This window comes from Stegostoma tigrinum, chromosome 21 (genome assembly GCF_030684315.1).
Source record: "Stegostoma tigrinum isolate sSteTig4 chromosome 21, sSteTig4.hap1, whole genome shotgun sequence".
In the NCBI taxonomy this organism is placed as follows: domain Eukaryota; kingdom Metazoa; phylum Chordata; class Chondrichthyes; order Orectolobiformes; family Stegostomatidae; genus Stegostoma; species Stegostoma tigrinum.
Window position 1 is genome coordinate 41,075,651 of NC_081374.1, and position 22,259 is coordinate 41,097,909.

Genomic DNA, 22,259 nt, shown 5'->3' on the forward strand with positions numbered 1-22,259 from the left:
GTACCTGTGAGGTGAAACACACAGTAAGACTCGGTGCTGCAGCACAGCAAGGGATTGGGCAGCTTGAGGTCTGTGTGCAATACATTGCACACTCCTGGGACCTATGTACTTTCCCTTTAAAATTCATACAGAGAGTTTGCTACAGTCCTCTCCCTCACGGGTTGGATCATATCCCCCACCCCCCAACCCCCATCCCCACTCCCACCCTCACTCACAGCCATTTTCTTCCCCATTGAGCACTTCCATTATCCAGCCAGACGGAAAGTGGCAGCAAGAGCTCCTCTGGTGGGCAATTCCAGCCTCAGCTTGAATGTACCAATGAGTCTGCAAATATCCACATCCCCCTTCCTTATAGACCATCCCATAATCTCCACATCATTCACAACCTCCCATGTCCCCATCCAACCCATCTATATGATGCTGTTCCTTCCTCTTGTTCGCTGCCCAGCCCCTGGCCTATGAGGTGACCATGCCCGCTGTGGCTGTACACTCACTCTACCCCCACTAACCTCCATTGTCCCCTGAAGCCAGGGTGTACCTGACCATGGACGATGCCATCTTCCAAGAGTTACTTTCATCCCAGGCATGCTTTACCGTGTCACCCAGCTCTTCAATTCCTCCAACCATCCACCCCCGCCCCAACCCTCTTCACACTGTGTCCTTGCCCAGAGCCTGCAGCCCTCAGTCTTAATGTCAAATCTGCTGAGGTTCAGTCCTACAGTCACAGCTGTAATTTCCTTGCCCACCCACTTCCCCTGACAGACTGCCCACTGCCTCAGTTAAGCTTACTGAACAGCTGTGGGCAAAGGTTACCCACACCCTCATCTGTGCTCATACATCTATTTGTTAACGGTATGAACCCTACACTCCAGAGTTGCTGCCCAGAGCCAATGCACTGTCTGTGACCCACTTGCCTGGATGCCTGACCATGGACTACCCCCTCGGCTGGTATCAGAGGTTGCTCTTGACTTACTACACCTGGACCCCCTGGCTGACAGGTGATTCCATGGACTTCAATATAGAGCATTCCCCTAAAGACTCTGAGACATGGCTGCCTGCCTGCCTCACATGAATTTCACCGCTATGTGTGTAAAGCATGAAAATTGGAGTGAGATGGCCTCGATGCTCGAGATAGGTCTTGACTGATTTCTCGTCCGATTCTGAAACACGTCTTGCTACAGTCTACATCCCTCAGACCCCTGGTAGACTCCATCTCTTGTGTTTATTACAGGCTTACAATGGATCATGATGTGGATAGAGTGCAGAAGGAACCTATTCCCTGTTTCCCACAACTGTGTGAGTCACTCTCAACATTTTCCCCAATTTTGATGAAAGGCAATATGATTTTCTGTTTCTAATTTTTAGCAGCCAATCAGGTCATTGACAGGAATCAAACTAGAAACCTCATTCTAGTGAAGCCAGTACAGGCCAGCTTAATGATGAAAGGGTCAACAGTACAGTGACTATTGAGACACCTCTATTTATATACAGTGTCATCAGAAGCCCAAAGCACACAGACTATGTTGCTATGTTCCATTAAATCACTCGCGTGTTGTGGTGGTGTCACTGTTGATGGATCTCTCGCAGTCCGGGAGATGTTTTGTTCTCAAACTGATATCCCATTAATTTCAGGTGATCTGATTCTGTCATTACCTCCAATGAAATAACAGCATGGATGGTTGGAGATGGTCATTTCAATCCTGAATGAGCGCTGGCACAGGCTGAGTTACCTACCCACTGTCATTCTCTTTTATCAAGTTAGCGCTTCTCATTTGCTATTGGCTCAACTCAAAACAATTAAAAATTAAACATGGTACCATCAAATCTGCATCCACCTTGTCCACACTTTCATCTGTCAATCTCTCCAATCTGGTTTCCATATATTCTTACAAAATTGTGTAGAGTATTCATGAATTGGAAGGCAGGAAGTTAGAATTTGTTTGTATAAATGATAGTGCGGAAAAACAGTGCATTGTCCCTTTAAAAGATTATGCTTTGCCTGTACTTGGAAGTTTGCAAATGTTGTGCAGAGTCCCAAATTGAAACCAGTCTATCGAAAGGCTTTACAGTTGGCAGCAAAACAGCAGTCTTGTTTTGATATTTTGGCAACAAGCTGAACTCAGCCAATTAATTTAAACTGAACACTCGGCGATCAATAGCCAATTGAATTTAAAATTGATAGTTTTGACAACCTGAAACCAATCATAAGAAATTTATGTGTCATTGGGGATATATAAGAAAGGGATTTTTTTTGAAAATTGGGGTGAGAGCCAACTTTCATCTGAAGTGAAATCAAATCCACCATCTGAGAAATAAACCTAGCTCTCAAACAAAATCATTAAGCTCTCAAAATGAAAAGCACCAGTAAAGGTGCCTTGGCACTTCTAGCTAAGACCTGGCAGAAGACTTTACAGAGAAAACATCCCTGACAGCAGGATCAGAGGAAGATGGCATTTAAGACTTGAGAACAGCAGAAGAAAAGCGTTTCTGAGTGGAGGGGCAGTGGTGAAGGCAAAGCATTCCAGAAGACACATTCTGTTTGAACTTTGAGACAATAAGTTTTAATTTATTGTTTTGTTATTACTTGGATTTTTGTAAGTGGGACCTATGTTTATTGGAACAGCATACAATTAGAATCTTGTTATATCAGGAACTTGTTAGTAGTTAGAGTGGAATTGTTTAGTTTGATAGTAGTCCTGTTAATTTGTCCACTGTAGAACTAAATAAGTAAATTGTTACTTTGTTATTCATAAAGTGAATAACATTTCTTTCATTTTGACTACGCTTTTAACAGATTACAATGGGCAAAGCAGGCTTCGCTAGGTGTTTGGAGTTTAATTATTAGAAGGGAACCTTCTCCTCCCACCATAACAGTTTGGGGCTGGTGATTTGGGTTAATTATCACTGGGGTTTTACCCTTCCCTGCTTTGTGACAATATGTTAAAATGACTGTACCCAAAATTACAATGTTGGGCATGATGAATTCTTCTCCTTCTTTCTCCTGTGCTTTCCGACACTTCATTCTTCTCGAAATACCTCCTCCATTGTCCAGCTCAAATGGAACAGTCTTGATTTAGTTTGACTTTTTTCTATCTACTTGTCGCCCCAGCATCATGTGTCTTTTCAATTATGACTGATCGCTGTCTCCTTTTTAGTGACTGTCTAACTGAGGCCCCAGTGCCTAGGATTCACAGAAAACTTCTATGGAATCAGGGATGTAGGAACAACCTTACCAGTGGGAATCACAGCTTGCAACAGAGTTCTGTGGCCAAGAGGAAGTGAATTAATAATGGCCAGAGACATGTTTCACTCTCGGGGAGCGGCTGCTCTCTCGCTGTTCCTCTCACGCGCTCTCCATGCTCTGACCCCCTCTCCCATCTCCTGTTCCTGGTGTCTTCAGGATCCCTCTGCCCATCCACTGACTACTTGTCCATTCAGGCCTGGACAAAGTGACATTTCTTCCACTGAAATACCGAGTAAATAAATATCACCTACCCAATGAATACATTTCACTAGTCCCATGTTCATTCACTCACGGGGGTAATTCTTACAGGTAGATCCAGTCTGTTCATAACATTGGTATCCCACCTGACCCCATGCCCTCTGGATCATAAAGACCAGCTACTGCCATTTGAGACTATGACACATAGGAGCAGAAATTTGGGTATTCAACCCATCAAGCCTGCTCCGCCATTCAATCATGGCTGATAAGTTCCTCAACCCCATTCTCCTACCTTCTCCCCGTAACCCTTGATCCCCTTGACAATCAAGAATGTATATACCTCCATCTTAAATATAGTCATTGACTTGGCCTCCACACCCTTCTGTGGCAGTGAATTCCATAGATTCACCGCTCTCTGGCTGGAGAAGTTTCTCCTTATCTCCATTCTAAAAGGTCTTCCCCTTACTCTAAGGCTGTGTCCTCTGGTCCCAGTCTCTCTACTAATGGAAACAACTTCCCAAATTCCACTCTGCCCACTATCACCCTCCATTCCCACCTCAGGCTACTTGACACTGTAAATGTCATCCAAGCTTATTTCAATGCCAGAATTGACAGTTCTGAAGTTTTATTTGCTGTAATTCCATGTTTCAGCAACTGTAAACTGCAACACATCCAAAATTCTGCACCATCTAATGTGTTCCCTACCAAGTCCTGCTTGTTGATCACAATTAGATTCAGGTTTCCTGATGCATTCCAGTGCCTCCTGTACATAATTCTCATTCTTATCTTTAAATCACTTCATTGCCTCAGTCCCCTCTATCTTTGGCACCTCCTTTAGATCAGCATTTTTGCTAAACTCATCTGGCTTCTATTCACTTGTTTCTTAAGCCCGCCATTGATGCCTCTGCCTTGACTACATATTCTGGAACATTTAAATTCTTGGATTCGTGTATAAACAAGACTTAGAACCGTACTAGACCATGGGTTACACCAACATCAACCAATTCATGGATGAACTCCAACCCAACACCATTGTATGGGGAGAATCTCATTTACTCATTTCTTTTTTGAAAGCCAAGATTGTGCCTGGGTCCACTGCACTCTGAGGCAGAACATTCCAGACCAAGCTATTTGCTGCTTGGATTTCTATACTCTAACTAATGGGACTGAAAAGGGATAAGTCTCTCAGACCCTGATGGTTTATATCCCAAAGTTTTGAAAGAGGTGGCTTTGGAGATAGTCGATATATTGGTGATTATCTTCCAAAACTGTGGCATGATTCCTGCAGATTGGAAGGTAACAAATGTCACCTGAGTGAAAGAGAAAACAGAGAACTGCAAATATGTTGGCCTTTCCTCAATATTAGGAAAAATCCTTGAGTCTATCATGAGGGATAAATTGACAACTCGTAGCCAATGATCAGTTTGGGCATAGCCATCATAGATTTGCAAATTGGAAATCATGCCTGACAACTGTGTTACAAACAAAATTGATGAAGAAATCCAGTAGAACATAGAACAACATAGTATACATACATTTTCAGAAAACAGAGATTAGGAATAATGGGTCACTCTCAGGTTGGCAGGCTATGAATATTTCAGCACTGCAAGGATCAGTATTTGGGTCCAACTGATCACAACATATATAAGTGATCTGGAGGTGGGAAAAGTATAATATTTCTGTATTTACAGATGATGTAATGTTAGTTGGGAATGTGCATTGTCCGGAAGATGTAAAACGGCTTTAGGAAGATTTGGACAGGCTCAGTAAAGGGTAAGGAATATGGCAGATGGAATATAATGTGGAAATGTTTGAGATTATCCAATTAGGTAGGAGAAGCAGCTGTGCAGAATAAGGCAAAAATGATGAGATGTTGGAAATTGCAGATGTGTAACAGGAACTCAGTGTCCTTGTTGATAAGTAACATGCAGGAGTTCTGGTGGAGTGAGTAGAAACTGAAGATGCTGGAGAATCTGAGATAACAAGGTGTAGAGCTGGATGAACACAACAGGCCAAGCAGCATCAGAGGAGCAGGAAGGCTGATGTTTCGGACCTAGAAGGATCTATGCCTGAAATGTCAGTTTTCCTGCTCCTCTGATGCTGCTTGGCCTGATGTGTTCATCCAGCTCTACACCTTGCTATCTTTTATGCTGATGGAGTGTTAGCTTTTATCTCATCCTGAGTTCAGAAGCAGTGATATCTTGCTTCAATTGTACAGAGCTTGGTTAGACCGCACCTGGAGTGGTGTGTACAGTCTCAATCTCCTTATCTCAAGAAATACATATTTGCCATTGTGAGAGTACAACGAAGCTTCATCAGACTCACTCCCAAGGATAGTGGGACTGTCCTATGATGTCCTATGATTGCATAAACCTGGGCTGTGCTCTCTAGAGTTTTGAAGACTGTGAGATTATCACATTGAAACCTACAAAACCAAGGGATAAGCAGGGTGCATGCAGGTAAGAAGTTTTCCCTGGTTGAGAAGTCTAGCACTAGAGAGGTATACAATTTGATAATAAGTAGGATGTCATTCAGGTCAAAAATGAGGAGAATTTTCTTTCCCAGAGCATTGTGAACATTTGGATTCTCTACCACAGAGGCCGGTCAAGGTTCATTTTTGAGTATTTTAAGGTAGAGATTGATGGATTTCTGATTAACAAACGAGGAATGGTGTTATAAAAGATGTTTAATCAATCATAATGATTTTGATGAGCAAAACAGGCACAACAGAGTGATTGGCCTACTCCTGTTTTTATATTCTTATCCTCTCAATATTACTGCCAGAGTTCCATGAATCTGCTACAATTTTTTTGACTCAGTTATTTTAATTAAGCCTGACAGCTTTTGACCTTCATAGCTTCTTGCGTTTCCCTATTTAGAAAGTATCCCGATCTATCTTTTTCAAACTCAAGGAGGTCGGCCTTTTACTTGCCAACATTGATTTTGTCCACCCATCTAATTTACTAATTATCTGCACTGCTCTCATCCTTCTGCACTACTTACACTGCCAGCTCTTCTTGTGTTACCTATAAATCATACATAAGACTTGCTACTAAATCTTCTAAGTTGTTTATAAATATAGTGAATTGTTGAGCTTCCAACATAGATCCTTGTGCAGCACAATTAGTCACATCCTCACACTTAGAGTACCTGCCTTTTTCTTGTATAAAAAGTAGGTGACATTTGGAGTATTATGTGCGGTTCTGGTCACCACACTAAAGGAAGGATGGTGCAAAAGGGGCTTGTCAGGATGTTGCCTGGATTGGTTTTAGCCATAAGAAGAGTTTGGACAAACTTGGATTGCTTTTGCTAGAGCGTCGGAGGTTGAGGGGTGACCCGATCGAAGTATATAAAATTATGAGAAGCATGGATAGGGTGAATAGTCAAAGTCTTTGTTCCCAGAGTGGAAATGTCAAATAGCAGGGGCCATAGGTTTAAGATGAGAGGGGAGACAAGTTTGAAGGAGATGTGTGAAGAAAATTTGGCTTTACAGAGAGGCAAGTAGACACTTGGAATCTGCTGGCAGAGGAGGTGGCAGGAACAGATACAATAGCAACATTTAAGACCCATTTAGACAGACACATGAACAGGCAAGAAATAGAAGGATATGGAACATGTGCAGGATGATGGAATTTGTTCAGAATGACATCATGGTTGGCGCAGACATGATGGGCTGAAGGGCCTGTTGCTGTGCTGTTCGATATTCTATGTTCTAACCCTACTTTCCATTGACTTTCCTTTCGACGAAATCTTTAATTGGATTAACAACTTTCTCTCAATTTCACTGGTTCAATTGGAATTAACAGTTTCTTACGAAAGACTTTATCAAATTATTACTGGAGGAGCATAATTTTCTTACTGAACGCCGGCACTTCAATTGTCAATGGCACAGACATTAACAATGATATATAATTATGTAGCAGCTTTGAGAAAACATCAGATCTCCCAAGGTTCTTCACAGGAGCATTATAAGTAAAATGTGATTCTCAGCTCAATATGGTAATCTTACATATGAAAGTATGAACAAGGATCAAGAGTCGGTCTTTCGGCTCTTAGAGCCTGCTGCACCATGACTGTCAGTTGATGGAACCTGTACAGCACACAGCATGTTGCTCTGTAACTTAGAAGTTTGGTTTGAACTTGTATTAACACCTGAAGAACACATATTAGAAGAGTTGGAAGGCTAAAAATGACACAGATGTTATGTACAGTCTGGTTAAGGCTCAGACAGTTTTTGGGAAATGGGATGGAGCCAATGGTGAGGGAGCAGACTTTGTATAGAGAGCCAAAAACAATTGTTTCAGTTTTCCTAATACTGAACTAGAGGAAATTTCTGTGAATTCAGCACTGGATGTCAGACAAGCAGTCGTACAATTGAACAACAATGTATGTATTCAGAGAGGTGGTGAGGTGTGGAGCTGAATGTGAACAGTATACTTGAAACTGACACTATGGCTCCACATAATATCACCAAGGTGGATGTGAAATGGGAAATTTGAAAAGTTTCCCTTCTGTTTAGATAAATTGTAAACTAATTGTTTGTTGTATTAATGTATTCAAGCTCTTTAAAGAAGTCCTCTAACACTTTTGTAACCTGACTAAATAATTAGTGTATTGTAAATGAAGCACAGAGAAATCTTACACAATGTTATAAAGCACTGCCTGACCTGGAGAAATGCACTCCAGGATATAGTACTGCGCAAATTCAATTATAGAAACAGCAAAACAAGCTTCAAATGAATCGACAGCCTTTAGGAGTACAGCATTGCTGCAGAAATTTCCAAATGTGGCCGTTGAAAGCATGGTTTACATTAGATATCCAGCTCTGTTCAAACAGCATGAGATGTGAATTGGCCTTCAGAATACTTCTCTTGTATCACACTTTGAACAGAAGCAGAACCAGACAAAAGTATGTAAAAGTGTGGCTGCAAATATGCTAAAACTCCTGCCGGTATTAGATACACAAGCTCCAAGCTGGAGAAAGGTCAGTAATAAATCAAACCACATGAGGATTTCATACAGCATTACAACCAGCTGGCAGTAGTAAAGGAATATTAAGAGAGAATTACAAGGTGCGATGGAAGACTTTTCACAAAGATTATTAGACCAAAAGAAAATTAGAAAGCTGTGCACTATTCTAGTTATTTGCATAAAGATCGGAAGCAAAACCCTGGGAATTGCAAATCTAACTTACTCTAACACTGAAAATTAGTTGAATGAACAGAATGAACTCCGGATGCTATAAATCAGAAATACATACAGAAATTGACGGAAAAGCTCAGCAGGTCTGGTATCATCTGTAGAGAGAAATCAGAGTTAAAGTTTCAGGTCCGGTGACCCTTCCTCGGAACTCAGAACACAGATGAGGAGAGTATAAATATTGCTCATCTACAATACCTTTATATAAATATTAAACCAAATGAGAATAATTTCCAAAACTTAAAGAATTCATTAGAAATACTGATTTGTTACAATTTCTAACGCTTTTGCTAGGCTAATGTGACAATTTATCAGCAAAGTCACAAGTTGAGTTCTGGAATATCACCCAGACCAACCATAATGTGAGTCCTAATGTCACTTGTTTATCTCATACCTTAAGAATGAATCGGCTCATTTTTAAGGCAAATATCTATCCACAATACCAACGTAAAACCAAGCTGTAGCAACCTTTGTTTGCCATATTTTTAAATCAAAATGGAATCGTTGTAAAATTCAAATGCATTGCACCCTTTTATCAAAGAACATGTTTGTTTAAAGTGGAGCCAGTCCTGCCTGCACACACTTTTGGCGCTGGCTGCCAGATGCCTTTTAGATGAGGGAGGTTTGCACAGACAGGGATATCTGCCAGAATTATGCAAGAGTAGGCAGACAGTCACTGACAGTGGATGACGACTCTAATTTTGGAACACAGTGCCCCAACTAATACCAGTTCACACCTTAGCTCAGACCTATGACCTCCTCAGCTGGAGTACTGTCTTCAGTCGTGGGCTACAGGTTATAGGGAAGATGCGAATGTATTGGAGAGAGTGCAGAAGTGACTGCCATGAAAATTCCTGGTATGTGAAACTTCAGCTATGAGGGTAGTTTGAAGGGTGGTACGGTGGCTCAGTGGTTAGCACTTCTGCCTCACATGTCAAGGGAGCAGGATGAGGTTAGTAGGTAGGAAATGGAGGTGCGGCTTGAGGCGGGAGGAGGCGATAGGTGAGAGGAAGAACAGGTTAGGGGGGCGGGGACGAGCTGGGCTGGTTTTGGGATGCAGTGGGGGGAGGGGACATTTTGCAGCTTGTGAAGTCCACATTGATACCATTGCGATGGAGGGTCGCCAAGCAGAATATGCGTTGCTGTTCCTGCAACCTTCGGGTTGCATCATTGTGGCACTGCAGGAGGCCCATGATGGACATGTCATCTAAGGAATGGGAGGCGGAGTTAAAATGGTTCGCGACTTGGAGGTGCAGTTGTTTATTGCGAACCGAGTGGAGGTGTTCTGCAAAGCGGTCCCCAAGCCTCTGCCTAATTTCCACAGTGTAGGGGCCACACCGGGTACAACGGATGCAGTAAACCACATTGGCAGATGTGCAGGTAAACATCTGCTTGATATAGAAAGTCATCTTCGGGCCTGGGATGGGGGTGAGGGAGGGGGTGTGGGGTGTGGGAGCAAGTGTAGCACTTCCTGCGGTTGCAGGGGCAAGTGCCGGGTGTGGTGGGGTTGGAGGGCAGTGTGGGCCGGACAAGGGAGTCCCAGAGAGACTAGTCTCTCCAGAAAGCAGACAAGGGTGGAGATGGAAAAATGGCTTGGGTGATGGGGTCGGATTGTAGATGGTGGAAGTGTCGGAGGATGATGCGTTGTATGCGGAGGTTGGCGGGGTGGTATGTGAGGACGAGAGGGATTTTCTTAGGGCGGTTATTGCAGGGACAGGGTGTGAGGGATGATGTGCGGGAAATGCAGGAAACACGATCGAGGGCATTCTCAACCACTGCAGGGGGATGTTGCGGTCCTTGAAGAATGAGGAAATCTGGGATGTACGGGAGTGGAATGCCTCACCCTGGGAGCACATGCAGCGGAGGCGAAGCAACTGGGAATAGGGGTTGGAATTTTTGCAGGAAGATGGGTGGAAGGAGGTGTATTCTAGGTAGCTGTGGGAGTCAGTGGGCTTGAAATGGATATCGGTTTCTAGGTGGTTGTCTGAGATGGAGACAGAGAGGTCCAGGAAGGTGAGGGATGTGTTGGAGATGGTCCAGGTGAACTTGAGGTTGGAGTGGAAGGTGTTGGTGAAGTGGATGAACTGTTCGACTCCTCTTGGGAGCATGAGGTGGCACCGATACAGTCATCAATGTTCTGGATGTGAGTTTGCTCGCTGAGCTGGAAGGTCAGTTTTCAGATGTTTTGTCACCATTCTAGGTAACAACATCAATGAGCCTCCGACGAAGCGCTGGTGTTATGTCCCGCTTTCTATTTATCTGGTTAGGTTTCCTTGGGTTGGTAATGTCATTTCCTGCATTGGTGATGTCATTTCCTGTTCTTTTTCTCAGGGGATGGTAGGTTGATTTGGAGCCAATGTGTTTGTTGATGGAGTTCCGGTTGGAATGCCATGCTTCTAGGAATTCTCGTGCGTGTCTCTGTTTGGCTTGTCCTAGGATGGATGTGTTGTCCCAATCAAAGTGGTGTCCTTCCTCATCTGTATGTAAGGATACGAGTGATAGTGGGTCATGTCGTTTTGTGGCTAGTTGATGTTCATGTATCCTGGTGGCTAGCTTTCTGCCAGTTTGTCCAATGTAGTGTATGTCACAGTTCTTGCAAGGTATTTTGTAGATGACGTTCGTTTTGTTTGGTGTCTGTATAGGGTCTTTTAAGTTCATTAGCTGCTGTTTTAGTGTGTTGGTGGGTTTGCGGGCTACCCTGATGCCAAGGGGTCCGAGTAGTCTGGCAGTCATTTCGGAAATGTCTTTGATGTAGGGGAGAGTGGTTATGGTTTCTGAGCCTGTTTTGTCTGTTTGTTTGGGTTTATTGCTGAGGAATCGGCGGACTGTGTTCATAGGGTACGCATTCTTTTTGAATACGCTGTATAGGTGATTTTCTTCTGCTCTGCGTAGTTCCTCTGTGCTGCAGTGTGTGGTGGCTCTATTGGAATAATGATCTAATGATAATGATTTGTGGGTGTTGAGATGGCAGCACAGAGGAACTACGCAGAGCAGAGGAAAATCATCTATACAGCGTATTCAAAAAGAATGGGTACCCTATGAAGACAGTCCGCCAATTCCTCAGCAATAAACCCAAACAAACAGACAAATCGGGCTCAGAAATCATAACCACTCCCCCCTACATCAAAGAAATTTCCGAAATGACTGCCAGACTACTCAGGCCTCTTGGCATCAGGGTAGCCCACAAACCCACCAACACACTAAAACAACAGCTAATGAACTTAAACGACCCGATACAGACACCAAACAAAACGAACGTCATCTACAAAATACCTTGCAAGAACTGTGACAAACACTACATTGGACAAACTGGCAGAAAGCTAGCCACCAGGATACATGAACATCAACGAGCCACAAAACGACATGACCCACTATCACTCGTATCCTTACATACAGATGAGGACGGACACCACTTTGATTGGGACAACACATCCATCCTAGGACAAGCCAAACAGAGACACGCACGAGAATTCCCAGAAGCATGGCATACCAACCGGAACTCCATCCACAAACACATTGGCTCCAAATCAACCTACCACCCTCTGAGAAAAGAACAGGAAATGACATCACCAATGCAGGAAATGACATCACCAACCCAAGGAAACCTAAACAGATAAATAGAAAGCGGGACATAACACCAGCGCTTCGTTGGAGGCTCACTGATGGTGTTACCTAGAATGGTGACAAAACATCTGGGAACAAACCTCCAAGCTCAGTGAACCAGCTTACATCTGGAACAAAATAAAGACCCACTCTCTTGTGGACCGAGAGGAGGAGAGCGCGACTGTGTTGGAGGTGGAAGGAAGATGTCGGGTTGGCTGTGCACCCTTGCAACCGGTGGATCTTAATGCTGGCTTCAGCCTAACGCTGGTTCAGGGGAGCAGCCAACCTGCAACGATGGCTGCGGCAAGTGCTCGTGCCCCAGGCCAGGGGGTCCGGAACACCATCCGTGTTTCTGTAAAGAAGGTGGATGAAGGTGCACCTGTGGACCGCACCTTCTTCGTGAAGAGGGTCCTGTTGGACTGTTGTGGGTTTGCTGCTGCGGACATTTACTGCCTGCAGGATTTCCCTGGAGGAGGTTTTTACGACGTGACCTTCCGGAGTGCCAAGCTTTGCGAGCGCTTCCTGGAGGTTTTCAAGGAGAAAGGAGGAGAGGGCCCCCTCTCTGTATTGACCGCTGTCCCACTGTTTGTGATGCCAGCGCAGAGGAGCCTGTACATGTGACTGTACACATGTACAACCCGCATGTGCCAGCAGTTGATGTCCTGACCTTCCTTGGAAGGTATGTGAAGGTGGAACGGGACCTAACCAACATCATGGACCCCTTTGGCATCTGGACCAGTAAGAGGCAGGTCAAGGTGACACTGAGGATGGGCGCGGACGGGAACGTCGTACACCCACCATCCAGCTTCGCGATCGGCGGGAGCAAGGGCTACCTGACCTATGCAGGGCAACCTAAAGTCTGCCATGCCCGTGTTAGGTCAGGTCACGTGGCAGCCGACTGCAAAGGCACCATCTGCAGGAACTGCAGGGAGGAGGAACACCTTCCAAAGGATTGCCCACAAGAAAAAAGCTGCAACCTTTGCAGGGAAGCGGGCCACCTCTATAGGGCATGCCCGCAGCGGGGGACCACCTACGCCCAAGTCGCCGGCAGGGGCAATGCGGGTCCAGCCCCCCCAACACAGGAGAGGAAGGCACCAGGGCCCAGCAAGGACCCCACTAATGTGCAGGAGGGCCAGGTCATTCAGGGGGGCCCAGCCCCGCAGGATGGGCCCGAGGCCAGCAAAGCTCCCCTGCAGGCTCCACTTCCCCCTGACAACCCGGAGTCGATGGGGGCAGCGACAGGCGACCCAGGGGACTAGACGACAGTCCGGAAAGCGAGGAGGAAGGTGCGTCGGCGGGACCAGGAACCGCAACCATCAGGCAGGAAGAGGCAGCTACAGGAGGGCTATAAGAGCTCCTCTGACGAGGGGGATTCAGAGAGGGCCCGCACGAAGCAGAAGTTAAAGATCTCCGGGGAGAAGGAAAGCAGCACCACGCTTCCAGGTGACGGGAGGTGTCCTAAGGCTCCCTCCAACACCCAGTCACGTGCCGCTGGGGCTCTGGAGGGCCCCCCGGAACTTCCAGGCGGGAAGGAGGAAACAGCGTGTCCCCAGCCTGACCCAGAGCCGGACTCTCCTGCCTCCGTACCCCCGATGGGGGGATGCCACCCGGAAGGCAGCACGGGCGGTTTCTTCAGCCCGGAGAGCGTCCAGCAGTTAGCCCGGGCAATGGGCATGAAGGGACAGATGGAGGGGCTGGGCCTTGGACTTGGGGAGGGTACTGCGGTCACTGCCCATAATGGGGGTACGAGTTGCGAGCGTTAATGTGCGCAGCGTCAAGTCCACCGCAAGATAGGCGTCCACGTTAGCCTACCCGGCCACCGTCAAGGCAGACCTCCTGTTTCTGCAGGAGTGCGTGATACCGCACCTTGGCAGGTACGGGAAATGGTCCGGCACCTGGACCTGTGGGCCTTCAATCTGGTCAGGGGGGTAACGACTGTCGCTCCTCAGGCCTGGCTATTCTGCTGCGGGGGCGCGACTTCACCATCTCTCAAGTTCAGGATGTGGTGGGGGTCGCCTCCTAGTGGCTGACATCACCTACAGGAACGCTCCCCTGAGGCTGATCAACGTGTACGCCCCAGCGGTACGGAGTGAGCGGTTGGCTGGTCTGCAGCGGCTTCCACCCCTGCTGGCCACATCCAGGCCGGTCATCCTGGGCGGAGACTTCAACTGCATCATTGATGCAGATGGAAGATCCAGCGTTGGGACAGCGGGTGGGGGGAGTCAACTGGACGTCACGTCCAGATTCCTGATGGGCACGGTGAAGGACGCCAAAATGCTCGATGTCTTCAGCACCCCTGCAGACGGAGCGCAGCAGAGGTACACCTGGTCGCGTCCAGACGGGTCTATTCGCTCAAGGATAGACTTGCTGTTTGTGTCACGGGCGTTCTCGGTCAGGTCCACCGGCGTCGAGCCAGTGTTCTTCTCGGACTACTGCATCCTGCTGGCCGACTGTCACTTACAGGATGACCAGCTGGCCGGCAGGGGATGTGGAAGCTCAACACGACTCTGTTGACCCCAGAGAACGTTGAGGAGCTTAAGAGGGAGTACGCCGGTTGGAGAACCGTGAAACCCCTCATTAAGTCTCTGGGCAACTGGTGGGAGATGGTGAAGGAGAACATCAAGAGGTTCTTTGTCCTCCAGGGTGTTCGGAAGGCGAGAGAGAGGTGGGGAAAGCTGTCGCGACTCCAGAAAAGGGTGCAGAACCTGCTCCTTCTGCAGTTAATGGGGGTCGATGTCATGGAGGACCTCTGCGAGGTGAGGGGCCAGCAAGCCTCGCTCTTCACCATGGAGGCCTCCAGGATAATCTTCTGGTCCAGGGTCCGCTCCGTGGAACAGGACGAGATGTGCTCGCGTTTCTTCTTTCAAAAGGTGCACAAAGAGAGCTCTGTGCTTAGCTGGCTGAAGGAGGACAACGGCTCGGTGACGTCGTCTCGGCCCGACATTTTGAGGATCAGCAGATCCTTCTATGCCGGACTGTACAACACGAAGCCCACGGACAGCACGGCCTCCAAGTCGTTCCTGTCATCTATCATGGAGGTCTTAGACGACGGCACGATGGAGTGGCTGGACTGGCCGATATCCCTGGACGAGCTGACCAGAGCCGCCAAGTCCTTGGAGAGGAATAGGACTCCCGGGAGCGACGGCTTACCGGTCAAGTTGTATTCCGCTCAGTGGGACCTGGTCGGCCAGGACCTGCTGGAGGTGTACGATAGCGCGCTTCGGGCAGGAGAAATGTGCAAGTCCATGAGGAAGGGCATCATCACACTCATTTGCAACAGGAAGGGGGAGAGGGAAGAAATTAAGAATTGGCGTCCCATTTCACTATTGAACGTGGACTACAAAATCCTGGCCAAGGTCATAGCCAACCGCGTCAGGGCTGTCCTGGAGTCGGTGATTCACCCTGACCAAACCTGTGCTGTGCCGGGCAGGAAGATCGCTGAGAGCCTCGCACTCATCAGGGATACCATCGCTTCCGTACAGGACAGGCAGGTGGACACCTGCCTCGTCAGCCTGGAGAAGGCCTTCGACAGGGTCTCTCATGCTGACATGAGGGACGTCATCTCCAAATTGGGGTTCGTGGAGGGCATCCACAATTGGATCTGGCTGCTCTACACCAACATCGTTAGCGCAGTCTCGATCAACGGGTGGGAATCGGACAGTTTTCCTGTCAGATCTGGAGTCAGGCAGGACTGTCCGCTCTCTCCTGCCTTGTTCGTGTGCTGTGTGGAGCCCTTCGCCGCATCCATCAGGAAGGGTGTGAGCCTGAAGGGCGTGACTATCCCAGGCAGCGGAGGCCTTCAGGTCAAGACCTCCCTGTACATGGATGATGTCGCCGTCTTCTGCACCGATCGTCGGTCGGTGAGTAGGCTGTTGAACATCTGCGACCAGTTTGAACTGGCCTCGGGTGCCAAAGTCAATAGGGGTAAGAGAGATGTAATGTTCTTCGGGAACTGGGACGACCGCTCCTTCATCCCCTTCACCGTCAGGACAGACTACCTGAAGGTGCTGGGTGTTTGGTTTGGTGGAGCTGGGGCATGCACTAAGACTTAGGAGGAGAGCATCACCAAATTGAAGCAGAATCTGGGCAGGTGGACGCTCCGGTCCCTCTCTGTTGCAGGTAAGAACCTGGTTGTCAGGTGCGAGGGGCTTTCGGTACTGTTGTATGTGGCACAGGCCTGGCCTATTCCCTCGACCTGCGCCGCTGCGGTCACCCGGGCCATCTTCCACTTCATTTGGGGGTTGAGGATGAACCAGGTCCGCAGGGACACCATGTACAAAGACCTGGAAAATGGGGGAAAGGGAGTACTGAACACCACCCTCGCCCTGACGGCTACCTTTGTGTGCGGCTGCATCAAGCTGTGCGTAGATCCTCAGTACACAAACACCAAGTGTCACTACTTACTGAGGTTCTACCTGTCCCCGGTGTTGCAAAGGATGGGCCTGGCCTCGTTGCCGCGGAACGCTCCGAGTAGTTGGACCGTTCCGTATCACCTGTCCTTCGTGGAGAAATTTTTGAAAGGAAACACCTTTGACCACAAGGCCGTCAGGCAGTGGTCAGCACGTCGTATCCTCGCGACCCTTCGGGGAAAGGAGAGGGTGGATCCCGTCGTGTGGTTCCCGTCGTGTGGTTCCCCACGCAGACTGCCAAAGTCGTTTGGCAGAATGCCTCATCGCCAGAACTTTCAAACAAGCACAAGGACATTGCTTGGCTGGTGGTGAGAGGGGCTCTGCAGTGAGATCCTTTATGTATGCCCGGAATCTCTGCGCCACCGCACGCTGCCCTCGAGGTGGCTGCACGGGGGACGAGACTGTTGATCACCTCCTTCTGGAGTGTGCCTATGCGCAGGAGGTCTGGAGGGGGATGCAGTGGTATTTGTCGAGGTTCGTCCCGAGCAGCTCCGTGACACGGGACTCCATGCTCTACGGGCTGTTTCCCGGCACGCACGCCGAGACCAACATCAACTGCACCTGGAGGACCATCAATGCGGTGAAAGACGCTCTTTGGTCTGACTGCAACTTGCTGGTCTGCCAGCTGAAAGAACTGACCCCGACCGAAATTTGCTGACTGGCGCACTCCAAGGTCCAGGACTACGTGCTGAGGGACGCGCTAAAGCTTGGGGCAGCCGCCACCAAGGCGCGGTGGGGAAAGACCACCATATGAAACCCCTCGTCCAGAATAGAAAAACGGGCCCTATTTGGTAACTGGGCCCAGCTGGCGCCTTCCCCAACTGGTCAGGGGGCCAACGGGGACTGTGCGGGTTGACAACTGCCGGGGTATTTTCTTTGCTTTGTTTTTTTTCTTCTTTGTTTTTTTTTCCTTTAGTTGGTGTACATACCCTCTGGGTAACCCGGAGCAGCTTGCATGACTGGGTAGGTGTTTAAATATGTTTTATTTTTTGTACATCTTATGAATAAAGTATATTTTTTTCAAATAAACAAAAAAGGTGACAAAACGTCTGAAAACTAACCTTCCAGCTCAGCGAGCAAACTCACATCCAGAACCTCAACCTGAGCTACAAATCTTCTCAAAACTCGCTAATCATCAATGTAGCGGAGGAAGAGGTGGGGTTTCGGGCCAGTGTAGGTACGGAAGAGGGACTGTTCCACGTAACCTACAAAGAGACATGCATAGCTTGGGCCCATGTGGGTACCCAGGGCCACCCCCTTTGTCTGTCGGAAGTGGGAGGAATCGAAAGAGAAGTTGGTGAGGGTCAGTTCGGCTGGGCGGATGAGGGTGTCGGTGGAAGGGGACTGGTCAGGCCTGCGGGACAGGAAGCAGCGGAGGGCCTTTAGGCCATCTGCTTGGGGAATGCAGGTGTATAGGGACTGGATGTCCATGGTGAAAATGAGGTGTTGGGAATCGGGGAATTGGAAGTTCTGGAGGAGGCGGAGGGGGTGGGTGGTGTCACGGACGTAGGTAGGGAGTTCCTGGACCAAAGGGGAGAAAATGGAGTCCAGATAGGTGGAGATGAGTTTGGCCTAACTTGTTCTTCCTCTCACCTATCCCCTCCTCCCACCCCAAGTTGGACCTCCAGTTCCTACCTACTAACCTCACCCCGCCCTCTTGACCTGCCCGTCCTCCACAGACTGACCTATCCACTTCCTACCTCCCCACCTATACTCTCCTCTCCACATTTCCTCTCCTCTATCCATCTTTGGTCCGCCTCCCCCTCTCTCCCTAATTATTTCAGAACCCTCTCCCTATCCCCCTTTTCTGATGAAGGGTCTACGCCCGAAACGTCAGATTTTGTGTTCCTAAGATGCTGCTTGGCCTGCTGTGTTCATCCAGTTCCACACTTTGTTATTGCACTGTATGAGATTACTGATTCATTTGTAATTGGTTTTGGACTGGCCAAGGCATTGTCCTGGAAAATATAACAGCTAATGATAACTGCCAAACTCTGTTTAAATTTCTGAAAAGGCAGGTTGACTTTGCTTTTCAAGATGTTGCCCTAAGAAATTGACAAGAGAATGGTTGTTTCCATTTTATTTCAGATTTCCAGCATTCATGGATTTGTTTTTGATTATTTCCCCTTTTTTGTGAATTGTTTTGGTGAGTGCTCTTGCAGAATGTGCGTTTGATTGAGTATATCAGGATACAATTATCCTCGTCACATAACCATGTAATATGAATGTTCCCTATGTCCATTCATCTACTATTTGGCCACCATTCCAGACCCACAGCTATTAGATCCATTTCCACTTTGTACTAAATCTTTTTCACATTTCTCTTGTAGTGGGGAAAAGCAGGAGGAGCAAGCTTACTCCATCTGCAGCTTATAAACCAGAATGAATTGTGGAGTAAGGAGGAAATGGGATGTGGAAAAGGAAGGACAGGGAGGACTATACAATCATTTGTAATAGTTGCAGTCACACTGCAGACCACCACCTGAGTCACGTGTGGTCTAATAATAGCAAAGAGTACATTGTTCCCTGGGTTAGCACAAGTAGACGCATTTCTCCCCAGCCAGCTGGGTATGACAGACTGGTCGTGTGCAACCTTATTTTGTAAGGGAGTGATAAATGAGAGTGGTGCCACCTATTTGGTTGATGTGGCTGTTACTATTGATTTGGTGTGTGATGTGAATAGTAGACTTGAAACAGTGGTACATCTGTGATGGTGAGGGAAAGCTATGGGATATGATCCCAATCAATAGAGATCCTTGGTGTGAGTGGATTATAGCTAAGAGGTATGTTGATCAGTTTGTGCTGCCCCTGGTGCAGCTGATGGCACTTGAAGAGGAATTTTCTGACCTTGCCCATTTGTGTGAGGTTATTGCACTTCTTTCTCAGGGATAGACTTCTGGCACTGACTGCCTTGGCTATTTGGACACTCTCATTTCTGAGATTATGTCTGCAGGCCTTCCTACCCTCTGCAGATAGATGAAAATGCCTCCAGCAGAGCACCGCGAAACCTTGAAGCCAATTTCTTGTATATTTTGCATTTCCATGCCTTTTCTAAGTCAAATTACCTTCTACAATGGCTGAGGGAGATGTTGGAAACGAAAGATAGCTCCTCTTCAAGATGTCCTGGCTAGCTTTGGGTACAACAGGCTACCCTCTCACAACATGCTCATTGCGGACGCTCAGCAACGCACTTTATGCTGCTGACTGCATGTGACAATCTTTTATTTCAAAAATGTACCTTATACATAAAAATATCTTTATAAGCATGCATAGTCACTAAAGCAGTTTGGTTCTGTACTGTAGCATTTGAAGAAGCAAACACTGGAGTTTAACTGTCCAATAAACAAAATAGCACAAAGAAGTAATGGAAACTTCTGGTGTATCGTGTGAGAAAAACTTAATCTACCATTCCACATGAAATCAGGGGAGAGTACAAATGCACTACCATAAACGTTGCAGTCGAGTATTCCACACATGGGGATATTGTAGGCATTAGCACACGCGAAGTGCAATGGGATAACCTTGTCCTGGGAGAACTATTTTCTTCATTTCAAAAATATACTTTATTCATCAAAATATCTTTATGCACATGCATTTTCTCTAGAGCAGTTCAGTTCAGTTCTGAATCATTTTAATTGAAGAGCCCACGCAAAGTTTGCATCAAAAGTGTGGATTAATCTCACATCTCAATTCTCTCACCCCTTTTGACTGAGATCCTGAAGTCATGAATAAATGAAAACATTTTTTTAAAGAATTGGTTTTGCCACAGAAGACAAAGAGTGATGATGAATAGGAAAAGCTCTTAGTGGAAAATTCAAGTAGTGATATTCTACTGAGATGTGTTCTGGGATGGAAATGTTTGCAAATGACAAGGAACAGGAGAGTTTCTATCATATTAAGTCTACTGCTGACATGAAATCTGGTGGACGGGCCATAAGTAAAAAGATGACTGATTAGCTTCAGAGGGATTTGATCAATAATTAGATGGGTTGGGGGACAGCAAATGAATTTTAATATTGATAAGGTAGGATATTAAGGACAGGTAACAATGAATGCACATACTTGGAATGATTAATACAAGCTGATCTGGAAGATTGAATAGAGGTCATTGATCATACTCATGTAGCATCAGGTCAGGGTGGAGTAATTGTTAATCAGACAAATTGAGTGCCAATGGGCACCTAGAGGACATTGGGTTATATGTCATACTGTCTAATGTTAAGGTCAATTCCAGGATATGTTGCAAGATTAGGGAAGATCACTCTAAAACAATAGAAATACAGCTGAAAGAGTTCATAAAACAGTGATCAGGATAATTCTAAGTCCAACTTGTTTGAGAAAAGCACAAGTGATTAAATGTATAGTCATTGTAGGAAAGATTGAGGAGGTACAATGTAAAATTCTTTTCAATATTAGGTCTACGTAAGTAACAGATAACATATTTTCCTGATCCAGGGTCAGGATTGAAGACTTTACTGGGATCTGAGCCTGTTTAATGTGTCACTGTAAAAATAGCCTGGATGCATCTAATCTCTAATGGATATACTTGTAAATAAATAAAATATTTTCTATTACGTCCTGAGTTGTATGGTGCAGCTTTCTTTGAATTTTTACCATGTTCAGCCTCTAAGACTAAGTTGAATACCAAGAGTGAAAATCTTGAATGGAGTGATGTAATGGCCTTTTTCGTTAGAAAGAGGAAGTTTAGCCTCATTGATATTAATCTACTGTTTTTCTTGAGGCACCTCATGTGATCTAATGTAAAAGTTAAAATATTGAAAATATTTAACAAATCAGGTACTATCTGTAGTGAGAGAATCTAAGTAAGTGCTTCATGTTGGTGAATGTATCATTCTAAGGAATCGGCTGTTAGACCTGTTGAATATTTCCAGCATTTGTTGCTTTCTCTTCAGATTTCCAATCTCCAGCGTAAGTTATTTTCATGCAATACAGCCTGGATGCTGGATGCATGTTAGTTCAAATAATCCTTAATAAAATCCCAAAGACTTTAAATCCAGTTTTACAAACTATTACTACCTGTAAATAGGATTTATGCCTTGGTCTACGCACTCTAATTAGAAATACATTCCTAACACAGTCCTTGTTTTCTCTGCCTCCCTAACCGGTTCTTCCTCTCACCCATCCCTTCCTCCCACCCCAAGCCGCGCCCCCAGCTACCTACTAACCTCATCCCACCTCCTTGACCTGTCCGTCTTCCCTGGACTGACCTATCCCCTCCCTACCTCCCCACCTATACTCTCCTCTCCACCTATCTTCTTTTCTCTCCATCTTCGGTCCGCCTCCCCCTCTCTCCCTATTTATTCCAGTTCCCTCCCCCCATCCCCCTCTCTGATGAAGGGTCTAGGCCCGAAACGTCAGCTTTTGTGCTCCTGAGATGCTGCTTGGCCTGCTGTGTTCATCCAGCCTCACATTTTATTACCTTGTTTTAGTAAATATGACACATAATTGAAATATTTGAACATCTTAACACAGACACTTGATTAATCCAATAGAATGGTTGAATTGGGTAGCAGTGCATATTAATTTAAATTCACTTTATATGGCTCTTGCAAATTTGAAATATGTGTTCTTAATTTAAGTTATAT